The sequence below is a fragment of the Limulus polyphemus genome, unplaced genomic scaffold (genome assembly GCF_000517525.1).
Source record: "Limulus polyphemus unplaced genomic scaffold, Limulus_polyphemus-2.1.2 Scaffold3, whole genome shotgun sequence".
NCBI lineage: Eukaryota > Metazoa > Arthropoda > Merostomata > Xiphosura > Limulidae > Limulus > Limulus polyphemus.
Genome location: NW_013665613.1, coordinates 1,340,216 through 1,349,858, shown reverse-complemented (window position 1 = coordinate 1,349,858; position 9,643 = coordinate 1,340,216).

Here is a 9,643-nt window from a genome sequence, read left to right as displayed (position 1 = left end):
CCCGACAATTCACGAAGGTCAAGATACTTCCAGAAAGCAGGGGGCATGACACTAGTCACGTGACCTCGCTGACGCAACATTATGATGCTCGACTCACAATTTGCAGGTCACGAGCTCAAATCCTGTCACCGAACATGATTGCCCATTTAGCCATGAGGGCATTATTATGTGACGACCATTCATAGTTCACTGATAAAGAGTAACCCAAGAGTTGGAGATGGGCGGAGTTAATTAACTGCCTTCGAAGTCTTCCCGCTAGTCTATCCCTTGTAAATCAAGGACAACTAGCGCAACTAGCCTTCCAATAGCTTTATGTGAAATTGAAACAAAAAGTACACAATTAAAGACCCCCTTATCACTTATTCAGCCATGTCATTACCAAATCTAGTTCCAGATTGTAGCTGGTCAATTCAACAACAGCGCCTGATTGAGAAATCAATGGACTACGATGGAAAGATACCACAGGAGGTATATCATGTTCGGTTGGAAATTATTTCGAGAGTGAACAGATAAAACAGTGAACAAGTTATTCGTTTTCCTGCCCATATAAAAGAACTAGCTTTAACAACATTAAGTAACCTTACAGCTAAGAGCCTAACGACGATCAAGCGCTCATAGTTGCCTCATCCAACAGGTTTGGATTGACGCACCAGGTGGGAGTATTCAGAATAAAGTGTCAAAAAATGGTACAGAGGAAAGAAGAGGATTTAGCCAAACTTGCAGAAGACTTGTAATGGCTTGTCCAATTATCTTACTCGGATGCTCCACGTGAAATGATGGATTCGTTGGCACATGACCAATTTATAGATGCCATAACAGATGATCATATTGTTACTTCTCCGTTTGTTAATTAACTTTCCGTAACTTCGTTCCTACGAAACTTTAGCGACACAAGTCCTTACTTAATAAAACGGGTTTATTCTTTCTGAATATAACTTTATGATACACTTGATTTCAACATTCGCGCTAAAACAAACGCTATAACGAACTTCAACAATACTCTCTGACTGCAGATCAATTACTCACTACCTACACACGTTCTCACGTCACGCTGTGACCATCTTATATATACCAGGCCACCCCCAATCTAGCAAATGCTAGAGCACTCCCGAAGGAACAGGATAGTTCTAGAAACGTGGCGTGACACTAGTCACGTGACCTCGCTGACGCAACAATATGATAATTGTATTGAACTAAAATAGGCGTACACCTATGAAAGTAAATATCCAGTGGACAGTGGAAGTTGAAACCATTTATATTACAAATAAACTACTAAGGGCACCATATTTAAATAACGAGATCATCAGGTAAAATAGTAATGAAACATTAGTTCCTTTAAAGATTGTCTAGAAGAATTGAAAGGATTAGTCAGACAGCTAGCTACACAGATTGGGGGAAAATAAACCACAATAAAATGGGTTTTGTAAGTGTAAATTGAAAGGATACAAGTTGTGAGAAAGAGCAGATGAAAACCTTTGTGGAATAAAAACTCCTTCCAAAGGATGTGGAAAAGGGGGAAATGTTATACTTGTGAAAAATATGGCCATTACAGCCAAGACTGCAAGGAATCAACAGCTGTTATTAGGCCAAGGAGACAATACCCAGAGGATGTGTCTTAGAGCATAATCAGATCAAAGGAACAACAAAGAATTAACCACATATTACAGAACGGGAATTAGCTAATATTATGTGGAAATTTTCAGCTGAAAATACTTCACCTGCTTCAAATGAGACGACAATTTCATTATTCAAAGAAATCAGACCACGAGTCTCCAGCTTTCTTGATGGGAAACCTAGCAGTATGTTGATCGACAGTGGTACTAGGGTCAATCTGAATTGGTAATTAAAGGTGGGAAATTGCCTCCAGGGATGAAAAAGGAAGAGGAACTGATGTGAATAGGTATACATAAAGTTTCATCAAGAGAACAGTTAGAAGTTGCCCTTACTATAGGAAGCTTCTCTGCACCTCATAATGTGTGGCATAAAAAAGAGCGCATATTGAGAACTGCCTTCACACCCAGACATAGGTATGAGGTTAGGCTAGATTCATATATCTTCATAGTATATTATCAGAAAATTCCTGTGCACTATATGGCAATTGCTACACCAGAGATTGAACTTCCAGTGACAACAAGGAGAGTGGTTGATCAATGTACCAGAAAGAAATGAAATACCAATATCAGTAGTTATTAGAAATAAATCTTAATTTAATAAAAAGAACACTGTGAAACCAAACACGCTGGCGTGTCCTCGTAGATTGATGTTTGGAAGAGCTCTCGTGAATCTGAATAATAAAGATGTCATGCATGACTTTATATGGGAAATACTTAAATAAGTTTGTGATAAAACGAAAAGTTGCTATGATGTTAATGCTGATAAGATTGGATTCCATCCGGGTGACATGGTATTATTGTAAAATCTCTGCCACAAGAATAGACTAAGTCCAAAGTTAAGCAGGTTTTAGGAAGGGCCATATGTTGTACTGAAAAGGATCAATGAGGTGGTGTATGAGACGTACAGGTGGTCCAAGACAAAAGCCATCCACTGGGATCATCTTTTGAAATACGTTGATGAGAGAATGGCCAACAGAGTAATTTCATAGAAGAATATGTCTGTGGAAGTCCACTTTCAGAATAGCTCAGGATTCCTGCTGTGACCACTTCCAGAGGATCACCGAGTATTGAGCCATTATTTGATTCACTTGACCCGCTATCCAGGGAGAACTCTCCCAGTGTAAGGACAGTAATTAATTAACTGACAACAATATATAGAAGAGTCTATCCCATCTCCATAACATAACCTATGTAAAAGAAAATCACAAAAGAATTTGATTATTCAAAGGGTCTCAATCTCCAGGAAGGGGCAGTAGCATGGTAAGCTATATTTTCAGTGTTTTAATTTAGATGTTTGTTTACTAGAGGGAACTTCTAATCATGATGATGATGCAATATCTAGAAAGTTCTTGGATGTTGAGATTCGAGAAACTTCGTTTATATTTAAAAGCAAGGGTCCGTTATAAATACGAGATTCAGTAAGCAATGAGTTGGTGACAAGTTATTAAGTAATGAATTAGTGATTGAGTTTAATATCAGGAAATTTGTTCAGTGTTAGAAGTGGGAGTTATAACAACCATTTAGTTAATTGATCGATTAGCGAGGAAATTCTGTAAGTTTTGTATTTGTAATTTAGGCATTAGTATTGTTGTGTCAGAGGAGGTCACGTTACTAGTATCATGCCACTCCTTCTCTCGAACCTTCGTGAATTATCGGGAGATTACTAGATTGGGGGTAGCTGGTATATATAAGATGGTCACAACGTGATGGGAACAGTGTAGTGAGTAATTGAACTGCAGTCAGAGAGTGTTTAATTGAACTCGAGCACGTGAGACGTTCGTTGAGAATTATAGCGCGACTGTTGAAATTAAGTGTATCGTAAAGTTGTATTCGGAAAGAATAAACCAGTTTTATTTAAGAAAGGACTTGTGTAGCTAAAGTTTCGTCGGAAAGAATTTACGGAAAAATTAAGTAACGACTGGAGGCGTAACAGTATTATTGATGTTGAAATGTATGTTACAACGCTGTTTGGGAACTTAGGATTACAACATTTGTCAAAATGAATGTAACCTATAGAAATATTATAGTAGAAATACACTAATTTATTATAGTTACATGGAATGAACTTCGCAACATTTTTACCAAATAATTCAAAAGGAAATTTGCCCAATGATAGTACACGTTACAACACTATTGTAAACAAATTTTTACAAGTGAGGGGAACTTAAGTAAACATTTCAAACAGAAATGTATTAAAATACAGCCTAAGAAGCATATTCAAAAAACGTTAAGCAGAGAATATGAAGAATATACAAACACAAGTGAATATGAATAAAAATAAAATATTTATTCTCGTAAAAAGTGGAGTAATTTTGAAAACTTGACTGGCCAGATGCGAAGTAAGTCATAGGCACTCTGCAGTTGGTTGCAGGAGCAGGTAGGAAACACTCCTACAGGACAAATTGAGGTTCAAAAATAATGATAGATCGCATGAATGAAAGTTACTAGTCCGATACTACACATTTTACTTGAGTATAACCCGCATTTTCTGGGAATAATGATGTAGTATGTCGTATTTTTAGATACAACTTTCAGGTAGTTCCTACAGATAACAGTAGGTATATTCGCTAAAGCATTGTATCATGTAGTAAATCTGCGAGTTTGATTGTGCTTAAGCAAAAGAGAGACTAAGCACGGAGTGATAAAGTGAAAATCAATCTTTATTTCCCAAACAGTTAAAGTTACGAGTCCACTTTTTGTTTGTTTTTTGGGTATTTTTGAAGTACTACCTGCAGTATTAGCTATCCTTAATTTTTGACTAATGGATTTGAGAGAAGGCAGTCAGTAAAAAGTGCCCATACTATTTCAAGTTATTGAAAAAATAAGGGTTATGTTGCATATGATAAACTCATGCACAAAAACAAAGATAACTACTTCAAGCCATTTAAAAAAAGAATAGCGGAATGTTATGTGTTGATCAATCATGCAAAATACACTCTAACATTGAAGCTTTTAATAGATGGGCTATCTGTGCTGTGACCATAGCAGGTATTGAAACCCGTTTTTTGCGTTATAAGCCTTCAGATTTACCACTGAACCACCGAGAGAGATGTCATCAAAAAAGAAGTGTAATGACATATAATGATTAACTGCACACAAAATAGTTGAATTTTGAAGAGGTTAACCATTATGTTATTCAGAAGATGGTTAGTGTCTTGCACAAAACACTTGAACACTGATGATGATAACCTTTATGTTATCAAGAAGAAAGGTAGTGATATATGTAATAAAAGAAAAGGAGAAAATTGCAGACTAAATTGCAACTCTCCTAGTTGCATTAATCTCTGACAACAGATCCTCCAAGGTGGAGATTGTTTAGCAAATGATCTCTTTGAAATTTCACGTATGGGCCAGTTCGAATATAAACTGCTACAACTCCTTCCTCTAGCTTCAATGGTGGATACAATGCTTCAGTATTTGATTCCCCCCTTTTGTAAAGGTTCTATGCTTCCACCCATTTCATGGCCTGTGCTTGAATGTCAATTCTAGATAGAAAGATGCTGAAGTGTAGCTTATTGGGTTATATTCACTGAGATGCTGTTTAGAGCTCTAACTACAGTTTTCAATGAGTCTATGACTGAAACATCTTAGGTGGTGGTGAAAGTCAACACCTGTATATTAACATCAGTTGATGGTGATAATCATGCTATGAGTGGCTTCCAAGATAAAGTTTCAATCACTTTAGCCAGCAGAATTTGAGCTTTCTAGGCTTATATTATTTTTTGCTGAACTTTAGCTCTGAAAGCTCCTCTTTAGAATGGAATATAGTGATACTAACAAATGAATAGATGCGTTAGATATTGCCTCTGTTTTGTTACACCACGTCTTTCAATGGAACATTTCCCGATATTTTGCTGGTGTGCTCTAAAATCTGTGAGCATCAATCTGTTTGAGGTCTCCACAGACTTCTAGGTTGACATTGTGTGGTATTCTTAGGTTAAACTGATTTCCACAAAGCATGTTAGATAGGTCCATTTTATAGTGGGAGGACAGGCAGGTTAAATTATGGAGTAAACTTCGATTCAACTATTAACTGAGATTAAGCTAATAAATATACAGATTATAAGAGATGTGTAACACAGAATTAAAACAATTTATATATATTTAAATGTGTATTTGCATTAGGACACTGGGCAGTTGCCTTTTGCTTGATTCATCAACTGATCAACATATTTTCTTCTCTCAAGATGTCTTCCCATCAACTTGCATACACATAATCACAAACATATATTCACATACACATAAGTTTCAACTTTCACGCATCATCATATGCATCAATAGCTTTGACAGGCCACTCAAGGTTTTATGTTATTACCATAGTAATCAACTGAAGCTACTCTAATATACTCTATGCTTCGATAGCTATGGTTCGCTAATGTGCTGTCCCGTATAAGTGTTGAAACTCACAGTACATTACAGGCCTCACAAAATAAACTCTTATTTGTAGAAGTTAGTTTAACTAGACTATTCAGCCAAAAATCTTGTCTACAAAATTAATATTTATTCTGTTGCTACCTTATATATCAGTGTTTACTCAAACCAACTTTGGATAAATATAATTAAATGAATTATTTTGTGCAAAGTTTCATACATGTTTGCCACACTTGAATATACATAATTACAAATGAATGTTTACATACACGTCAGTTTCTAACTTTTACACATCGCCACATACATCAATAGCATCAACAGACTTCCTAGGGCTTGTATATCATTACCATAGTGATCTAGCCAAACTACACTAGTCAGCCAGACTTCTTGCTTCCAGAATTAATATTCATTCTGTTACTACTTTGCATACTAATACTTAGACTTGGCTTAATACGGTTGACCACAGGGAATGTTCCTTTAATACCCAGAATAGTCACTAGCTATGAACTGTTGGGAGACTGCATCATTTCCACAAGTCAGTGTACTCATGTTAGTTGGCATCAGAAAAGGTATATATATATGTATATATAATTTTGATTAAGTAACACCTATTCCACTAAAAAGTAATCTGTTTTACTTTCTGCATCGGTATAAAATATAACTCTCTCACTTCACTTTTTGTCTCTTTCTCTAAGATGACATCTCACCCAAACGATCCTCATTGGGCTCCTACATTACCTAGGCTCATTGTCATAGAGGGCAGTTCATAAGGTATTTCGGGTTCTCCAGAGGGCCCTCTTTCTAACCTCTTATTAACAAGGTGATGGCTGTCATGGACCTTTCCAATATTGGTAAAAGTTCAAGATTCAGGAGAGGGCTTCCCTCTAGATCATACATCTGTCTTCCTTTAGAGAAAGTCATCTCCACACGTGCTAAGTCTAGTGTACTTTACTGAAGCATTTACAAGTTTGGCTGTTCACTCTCTCAGAAAGAAGAAAGACTTGCACAACAACGATATTCTTTTATTATGGATTTTTCTCAGAATAATCAGTTTGGGCCCACTAACGCGAAGTTCAAAGGATACTGTTATGACAGCGGAAGTCACGTGACTCTGCTGACGCATGCGTGACTGAGTTTCTCGAATTATCGGGGAACTCCGCATGTTTTCGAGACGCCTCTTTGTTAGTATATAAACCTGGCGAGAAAAGCCAGCAGGATTGATTGTATGATAAGCGAACAGTAATTACGGTAATCTACGATTCTATTTCGAGCTAGTGTGTGTTTTGCACTTGTAGAGAGCGAAATTATCGAGATTGTGAATCGCTGTGAGTTATAGCGTCTATTATAAAAGTTGTTAATTTTAAAGTGACGAGAAACGTACTGACTGTGGAATTACTGTGTACTAAAAGTTTGTATCGAGGAAGAATAAACTGGTTTAATCAAGAAAGGACTTGTATCGCCGAGGTTCCTCAGAAAGAATTTCTACCGGGAATTAACAAACAAGCAGATACGTAACAAATTGGTGTCAGAAAGTGGGATGGAAAAGAAAAAAACAACAAAAAAAAAAGAAGATGGAAACGAGAAGTGGCAAATCAAATTACAGCTTAGCAGATTTGATGGTAGCAATACAAGAAAAGCAAAAGAAACAAGAAGAACGAGAGAATAAACAAGAAAAGAGACTACAACAGGAGTTGGAAAAGAAAGAAAATAAACAAGAAGAGAGACAACAGCAGTGGCAAGAAAACCAGCATAAGTGGCAGCTCGAACAGCAAAATAAACAAGAGAGATTACAGCAGTTGTTAGAGGAAAAGAAAAGAAACAAGAAGAGAGATTACAGCAGTTGTTGGAGGAGAAAAAAAAGAAACAAAAAGAACGAGAAAAGAAACCAGAAAAGAGATTACAGTAGTTATTGGAGGAGAAAGGAAAGAAACAAGAAGAGAGATTACAGCAGTTGTTAGAGGAAAAAGAAAAGAACAAGAAGAACGAGAAAATAAACAAGAATAGAGGCTACAGCAGTGGTTGGAGGAGAAAGTAAAGAAACAAGAATAGAGGCTACGGCAGTGGTTGGAAGAGAAAGAAAATAAACAGGAAGAGAGACTGCAGCAGTTGTTGGAGGAAAAAGAAAAGAAACAAGAAGAGAGACTACAGCAGTGGAAAGAAAACCAGCACCAGTGGCAACTGGAACAAAAAAAGAAACAGGAAGGAAGTCTCTAACAGTTGAGAGAAAGCCAGCATATACAAACGGAAAAGATTAGTAAATTTCAAAGTGAATTAAATACATTAAAGGACGATTTACTGTTTTCTACACAGGGAGGATATATTAACCATGGACCTAATCAGCTCCAGACAACAGGAAGCCCCTTCCTGTTCCCGCAGCTGAACTCTAATGCAGACATCTTAAGTCCTGCCAGAAGTCACATTACAGACATGAGTGTCAGCAATATGGGTGATCTAGAACGAAGGAAGCCACAGGAATTCGATGTGAAGGCACCATGGGAAACATATAGAGCACAATTATTTGAGCTCCTGGCAGAAAAGAATGGATGGACAGAGGAGCAGAAACTGATTCGTTGGCACTGGAAATACTTGGCCAGTTGTCAGCAGATGACAGGCACTACTATAGAGCACTGGTAGCTGCTCTAGAAATCTGGTATGAAACTCAAAATCAGTCCAAAGTCTACAGGGCTAGGTTTAGGATGAGAGTCCGTGCTAAAGGGGAGAGTCTGCAAGAGCTGGCACAGGATTTGGAAAGTATGGCACACAAGGCCTACCCAACTGTGCCACCTGATGTCCTCAAGCTGTTGCTGAGGGATCAGTTTGTAGACGCCTTGGACAGTCCACAATTGAAGATACAAGTGGAGCAAGCACACCCCTCGAATATACAGGATGCAATGGCCAGAGCTCTTGAATTCGAATCCTATTTTGAGTCCAGCACAGAAGTACCAAGGTTGGTACAGTCATCAGGATTCAAGGCCAGAAAAGGGAAGCCCTCAGAGAAGTTTGAGGGACTTTGTTGGTACTGTAACAAACCTGGGCACAAGAGAGCTCAATGCCAGCAACTTCAACACAGGGAAGATGCCACAGCAGGAAAGGCTGTCCATAATTAAATTTCTACAAGCAAGTGTTTTGCACCCTGCTTGGGAGAAGGTGTCTAGTCTTAAGCCCTGTGACAAAGAACTATAGGGCACAATGGGACTAGTTGAAGCTTGAAGATGGTATTCTTGTCCAGAGATGGGAAACTGCAGATGGGAAAGTGACGACCTGGCAAACTGTTATGCCGAGAAAGTTACGGGAAGTTGTGCTGTGTCAATCCCATGATAGTTTAACAGGAGGGCATCTTGGAGTTAAGAAGAAATTGAGTCACCTATGGCAGAGATTTTACTGGATATGTATGAGACAAGATGTGGAAGAATGGTGCAGGACCTGCAGTACACATTGTGCTAAACGGGGATCCAAGCATAAGGGACATGCTCCAATAAAGTTATATTAAGTTGGCGCACCAATGGAAAGTGTAGCCATTGCTGGTCCATGGCCCCAAACTCGTGGTGGAAACAAGTACATTTGTGTGATGATGGATTATTTCACCAAGTGGCCTGAGGCATATTCAATACCAAATTAGGAAGCTTCAGCTATTAGTGATTCTTCTTCAGGTTTGGTAT